Genomic DNA, 6042 nt, shown 5'->3' with positions numbered 1-6042 from the left:
AACTCAGTCTTCATGTGAATTACTGAGGCTCCATTGCGGAAGAGCTTTCTACCTGGGTGAGCACAGTGCCAGTCTTCTTGGTGTTACCTGTGGGAAGGATCCATAGGTCTCCCCAGCTCATGTGCATGAACTGAGGAGGATGTGGGTGGCCCCAGAAGGCCCTGGTTGCTGTCATCAGAGTTGGGCCTTTTGCAATACAGCTTCCAGCACAGGAGGGATTATGTGTCCCACACACCCTGGCTGGTCCTTACACTTCCATCCACTACCCAGCCTTCCTTTCGATGACCCAGTCCTGCTGATGCCACTGGAGATGTGAGTCATGAGCTACAGTTGAAGAAAGTCACATGAGTCTGTGGGTCCACCTGGTGACCCCTGAAACCTTATCTACATCATAGAGACAGCAGGGAATACAAATGTGGAGGCAGCAGTATTGCCCATCGATCCTAATGCTATTTTATCAGGCTCCCCTGGTTGGGATGACAGCTGCCTGGTGAGCTGGATTATGTACATGAGGGACACTCAACTTCAGCAGGGTAACTATTCACTTGGAAGAACACAGTGGTGCCTGGGTGGACTCCAGCCCCTAGTCTCTTCCTCTCCTGACCTCAGAGCCTGGACAGCTGTGGACACAGACTCACACCTCAGTCTACTCTAGTGAAATGCCAATTCCCTGCAGGAATGTGTGTGTCCCCCTAGATGTGTAATTCTCTCACAACCCATGGACACACCTGGATGTTCCCAGAACACCAGGAAGGGAAAAACCTTGCAAAGGACACCAAAGGCAGAGGGCAAAATGAGTTTGAGGCCTGGGGTCCTGAACAGTGTGGGTCACCGGGTAGAGGTGAAGGACGCACGGTGCTGTCCTGCCCTCTCCTCAGTCTCCTCTGCTGTCTGTGCTCCCTCCAGTCCTCTTCTCAAATGGAACGGCTTCCTGCAGCCCCTTCAGCTCTAGTCCTCTCATCAGTCTGGTGTCCACGCGCAGAGAGGATTCTGTGTTCTCATGGGGAAGTCTCTATGACTTCCTGAATCCTGGATGTTGACAAGGGATGTCCAGAAGTTTGGTTCATTTTTGCTAAACTCTACTCCCTATGGAGAAGAGGGCATTTCCTTTCCTTTATGAACTACTGTGCTTCCTTCATGTCACACTGGATTGCTGTGTGATTGCCCTGTAGTGAGGAGAACTCTTTTCCTTCAGGAAAGATAAAGTTGGAAAGTTCCTTCCCTAGGCAGAGAGTGTCTGCCTAGAGAAGGCTATGTGTGCATTTCTGGGTAATGAGTCTCTGCTTTCCTCTGTGAAGGACTTGAGGGACCTCTATGACTCCTCAGCTTGAGATCGTGGAGGGTACTGGAGGGAATGTGTGAGGTGTATGTTCCCCCAGGATTCTCCTCTACCTTGGTCATCTCCTGTCCTCAGCCCCCAATCATCTCCCCCGCACTACTCCCTCCACTGTATGTCTCCAGCTCCTTTGACAGGGAAGTAGGGCTCGTTTGTGATTTGACCTTCCTTTCTGCACAGTTTTCAGAGTGATTGTTGTTCCTGTAACCTGAGTTCATAAGATGAGCATAGAAGTAATATTTTTCTCTTTATTGGTACATGTATTTAAAAGTACATCTTAAACCTGATTTTGCTACTAAACAGTGCATACGAGTATACACATATAATATGAATCATAGTCAATACGCATACCTTCTTGTTTAAGAATAAGTAAAATAAATTTAAAGAAAAGTGAAGAAAATATTTGGAATGGATTGAGAAGAATTGGAATTATTTGTTCTTTAATTATTAGGAAAAAAATTATTAGGTAAAATGCAGCATTGAGTTCATCAAGTTCTATTTTTATGGAGAGAGAGTAAAAAAATGAAAGCATGACTTCCTACAGAAGAATGAATGTAAATTTTTCATGTGTCATCTTGTGTATGTAGAAGTCACATCTGAGGCTCTTCTGATTCACTTTCAACTTACCATAGCTCTATTTAGATTTTCTTTGGTTCATGAGTGGCAGATTATGTGTTCAGAAATTTATCCATTTTACTAGGCTTATATTTAGCCACAGCTGCAGAAAACAAACTAAAACTGCTGGATCTCATAGTATTTTTATGTACAGTTTCATGAGGAAATTGCCTACAGTTTTTCATAATAGAAAGATAGTTTTGTCTGCAATAATTTATATTCCTTCCCACAATGCATTAGGGTTCCATTTCTTCAACCTACTTTACAACATTTGCCATTATTTGTCTTGTTAAGTCATTGCAACAGATGTCATAGCATTATTTGTGGAAATGAAGATCTCTTGTCCACTAAATACTGTTTTACACTGTGTAAAAAATACATTGCACATGTGTGCATGGATTTGTTTGGAGTTATGGTAGTGCAGTGAAAGTGTTTTGTACAGGGTATGAGAATCAGTTATCCTCTCTTCAAGTCAGGATCATTTTCTTAGCAAAGAGGGTGGATTTGATATATTGATACCAAAATTTACAAAGATGAAGTTCTATGGTGGACGCAACTTCAGCTCCTGCCCATAATTCTTGGCTGCTTATTCTAATGTCCTGCTCCTTGTGCCTTGGATACCACCGGTCTCCTAGCTCGTTCCTAAGAGATCAGGAAACAGTGGTACAACAGTGTGCATTGGGGACTCCATAGGAGACAGGGAAGGAGGGAATTCTGTGACAGTCAGACGAGCACAACCTGTTCTGATACCACATCCTATATTAAGAAAGCAATTTTACTTTTGCATTATGAATATTTTTTCATTTTCATAAATGCGGAAATAATGCAATATGTGTAATTTAAAATATATTTAAATGTAGAGGAAGAGTGAGTGTTCTGCACAAGAATGAGTGAGAGAATTCTTCATGTGTCACCTTGATATGAGGAAATCACATCTGAGCCTCTTCTGAGCTCCAGGAAAAGTAACTGAGCTGTAGGATTAAAACCAGAGGGTTTGTCTTTCATTTGAAGGAAGCAGATAAAAACAGAGGGGAGAACACAAACTAAGGAAAAATAAATTATTTAAAAAGAAATTAGATGAGCTCTGAGTTTGGCTTATGCAGTTATATTTGGGAGGGAGTGTAAGACTTAAGTCTTGAAAATATTATCCATTCCCGGTCCTGGGCTATCCCTCTCATGCCTCCATTCTAAATACCAAAACTGGTGATGAAAAGGAAATATCATAAGATGTCTTTTTCATTGGAAAAAACTTCAACATGTTGGCTGCGTGTTCTCAGGTTCCAAACCCTGGAGACCAGGCAAGAGTCACTCTGCCTTCAAAAAAGACTTCTGAACATGTGTGCAGACGAGAATGTATCATCCTAGGAAATCAAATTTCTAATTCAGGAACATGAAAGATAAGTATTGACTCATGAATGCAGAGTCTGCTGGCGATTATGTCACGTGGACCAGAAGCTTCACATTCTGACAGGAAATGAGACTGGTCGACACACTGCACCTGTCCTGCATTGACACTGAACTCAATGTGTCCTGTGCGCCTCCTGCTGGCTTTCAGCATCACAACAAAGAGATTTGTGTCTGGGCTCACGCTGAGGTTGTCACACTGCGTCTCTGGTACAGTAATACACGGCCGTGTCCTCGGTTTTCTCTTTGCTCATTTGCAGATACACTGTGCTTTTGGAGTCATCCCTGGAGATGGTGAATCTGCTTTCACTGACGCAGCGTATTCTGTTGTGTGACTATTAGCCTTGTTTCTAATAAAACCAACCCACTCCAGCCCCTTCCCTGGAGCCTGGCGGATCCAGTCCATGTAGTAATCACTGAAGGTGAATCCAGAAGCTACACAGGAGAATCTCAGGGACCCCCCAGGCTGCACCAAGCCTCCCCCGGACTCCACCAGCTGCACCTCAGCCCGGACACCTGCAAACACAGAGACATCCTGCTCAGGAAACTGTCATTCATGTCCACCATTTTTCCCACTCCTGTCCATGCACACACTCAGTATCTCCTGTTCTTCATTAACTACCGTTTAAAGCAGCAACAAGAAAAACCCAGCTCAGCGCAAGCTCCATGGTGGGCTGTCTGTGCTCAATCCTGATCACCCAGAGGAAACACCTGGGCATCTGGGGCTGGGCTTCTCTCCAGAGCTGGAGGGTCAGGGCTGGGATGGTTTACATAGGGAGAGAGGGGCCCTATTTGCATGTCCTCCTACTATTTAGAGAGTTGTCAACAGGAAGCAGCAAAATTTCAGTACCACATTAGATGTGAATTTGCTGGTCTATGATGTGGAAAATAATGACATGTACAATGAGAATTTTATGTGACTATGTTATGTTATTCACTTATAATTCATAATCTTAACTTACTTTTATGCATTCAAGCAATAGATGATCCAAGTGTCAGTGTTTGCTCCATTGTACAAATGTATTATTCCTCAAAAGCACAAGTGAGTGATTCAAGGTGATCAAGAGTTTATATCTGGTGTGTGTAAGTCCGGTGGCCCGAGGTCCAGGACAGAGTCAGAGAGGTGCAGTGAGATTCACAGAGCCCCTTTCCTGTATTAAAAATATGTTCCTATTTTTCTAACTCCAGTGTTACCTGTGCTTCAGGGATGCATCACCCTGTGCACATGAGGCTCACAGTGAAGACAGTCATAGGTCTCCTGTGAGGCATTCTTGTTCAGCTCAGGTCAAGCAGGTTTGATCAGATTTATCAAACACAAGTGCTGCTATAATTTGTGTCCAATGTACATAAATTAGGTAAGAAGTGTAATATAATATCTTTACCTTATCTCTAGGTCTGTCATCTATCTACTGATCTATGTGTCTATTATTTATTTCTCTACCTATGTATCTGTATCATCTTTTTTCTTAATTATCACTCACTGTATAATACCAGAACTATCTAATTTATGCTGTGCCAATTTTATTTTTTCTACTGTACTGGGGATTGAACTCAGGACCTTGCGCTTGCCAGGCAGGTGCTTATGCCGCTGAGCTATATCCCCAGCCCTGTGCTGTGCCAATTCAAACACATTTTTATTTCTCTACTACTTTCTGTTCAGATTATCAAAGTGGATCTTAGGTAACATTTTATGAAATATTTCTTCTTTCTTGTAATATTTATCATAACTCAAAACAATATCCGTAGGCAGTGTGACTTCATCTAATGTTTCCCTTCATTGACACTTCTTTAGTTTATTGTATATTCAAGGATTGTAATGTAGTTGGACTTGTTCATGTAGAACTATGACACTATGTTTGGTGCATGGTACATATTTCATTTAGATGGCTGTTATTTCTTCTCCTGCTGATTTTTCAATACTTCCTATATTACGATATTCATGGAGAGCATGAGGGTGGGTCCTCATCTTCAGACATCAGCATGTCTACAAGAAGACCAGGCACTTCCTTGAGGGGCAACTTTGCAGAACTTGAACATCCCACAGTGGTACAGACCGAGATGCTGTCTGCGAGTTGCAGAGGACAGGCTAGGCTTGAGCATGGTGTTTAGCTACATATTCACTGTTCTAGGTCATCAGTTTTCTGGTCTATATGTTATAAGATGTGGACTCCAGAGCATAAAATTTTTTGCTATTTTATGCAGAGAATCTTCATCGTTAATGGCAAGAAAACTGCACAGTAATATGTATTTTTAGAAGAAACAAACATACAATAGATAGATTGAAACATTTACCTACCTGAACAATTCCTGGGAGAAACACATCCTCTATCTCACTTCACAGTTCTGGGGAGGTTTTTTGCTGCATCCTCCTATACTTGAATTCCAGGACTGTGATTGAGACAGCATGAGTAAGGGAAGGTGGGGGTTGGAACACAGCACCATCCCACCTCACTGAGCGAGTTTGCTGATGAAACTGACTGCCACAGAGGTGTATTTGGAAAACACTAGAGATTGGTAATTTTGCGCATCGCCTGCCTGACAAACATAAGTCCTGAGTTCATATCCCGGTTCCAATAAATAAAAAAAATAAATAAATAGAGATTAGTAATTGTTATAGAAAGCTGTAAACTTTTTGGTTAAAAGCCAAGTCTTTTCATTATGTCACCATTATCATATTCTCTCTCACA

General features: G+C 42.3%; 1 pseudogene; it reads right to left on the bottom strand.

Annotated features, from left to right (window-relative positions):
* Positions 1-3549: 3549 nt before the first annotated feature.
* On the bottom strand, positions 3550-4026 carry LOC102029337 (annotated as a pseudogene).
* Positions 4027-6042: the final 2016 nt, after the last annotated feature.

The sequence above is a fragment of the Chinchilla lanigera genome, unplaced genomic scaffold, assembly GCF_000276665.1.
Source record: "Chinchilla lanigera isolate Chin_1 unplaced genomic scaffold, ChiLan1.0 scaffold00168, whole genome shotgun sequence".
NCBI lineage: Eukaryota > Metazoa > Chordata > Mammalia > Rodentia > Chinchillidae > Chinchilla > Chinchilla lanigera.
This window is presented reverse-complemented; position numbering and strand designations above follow the sequence as displayed.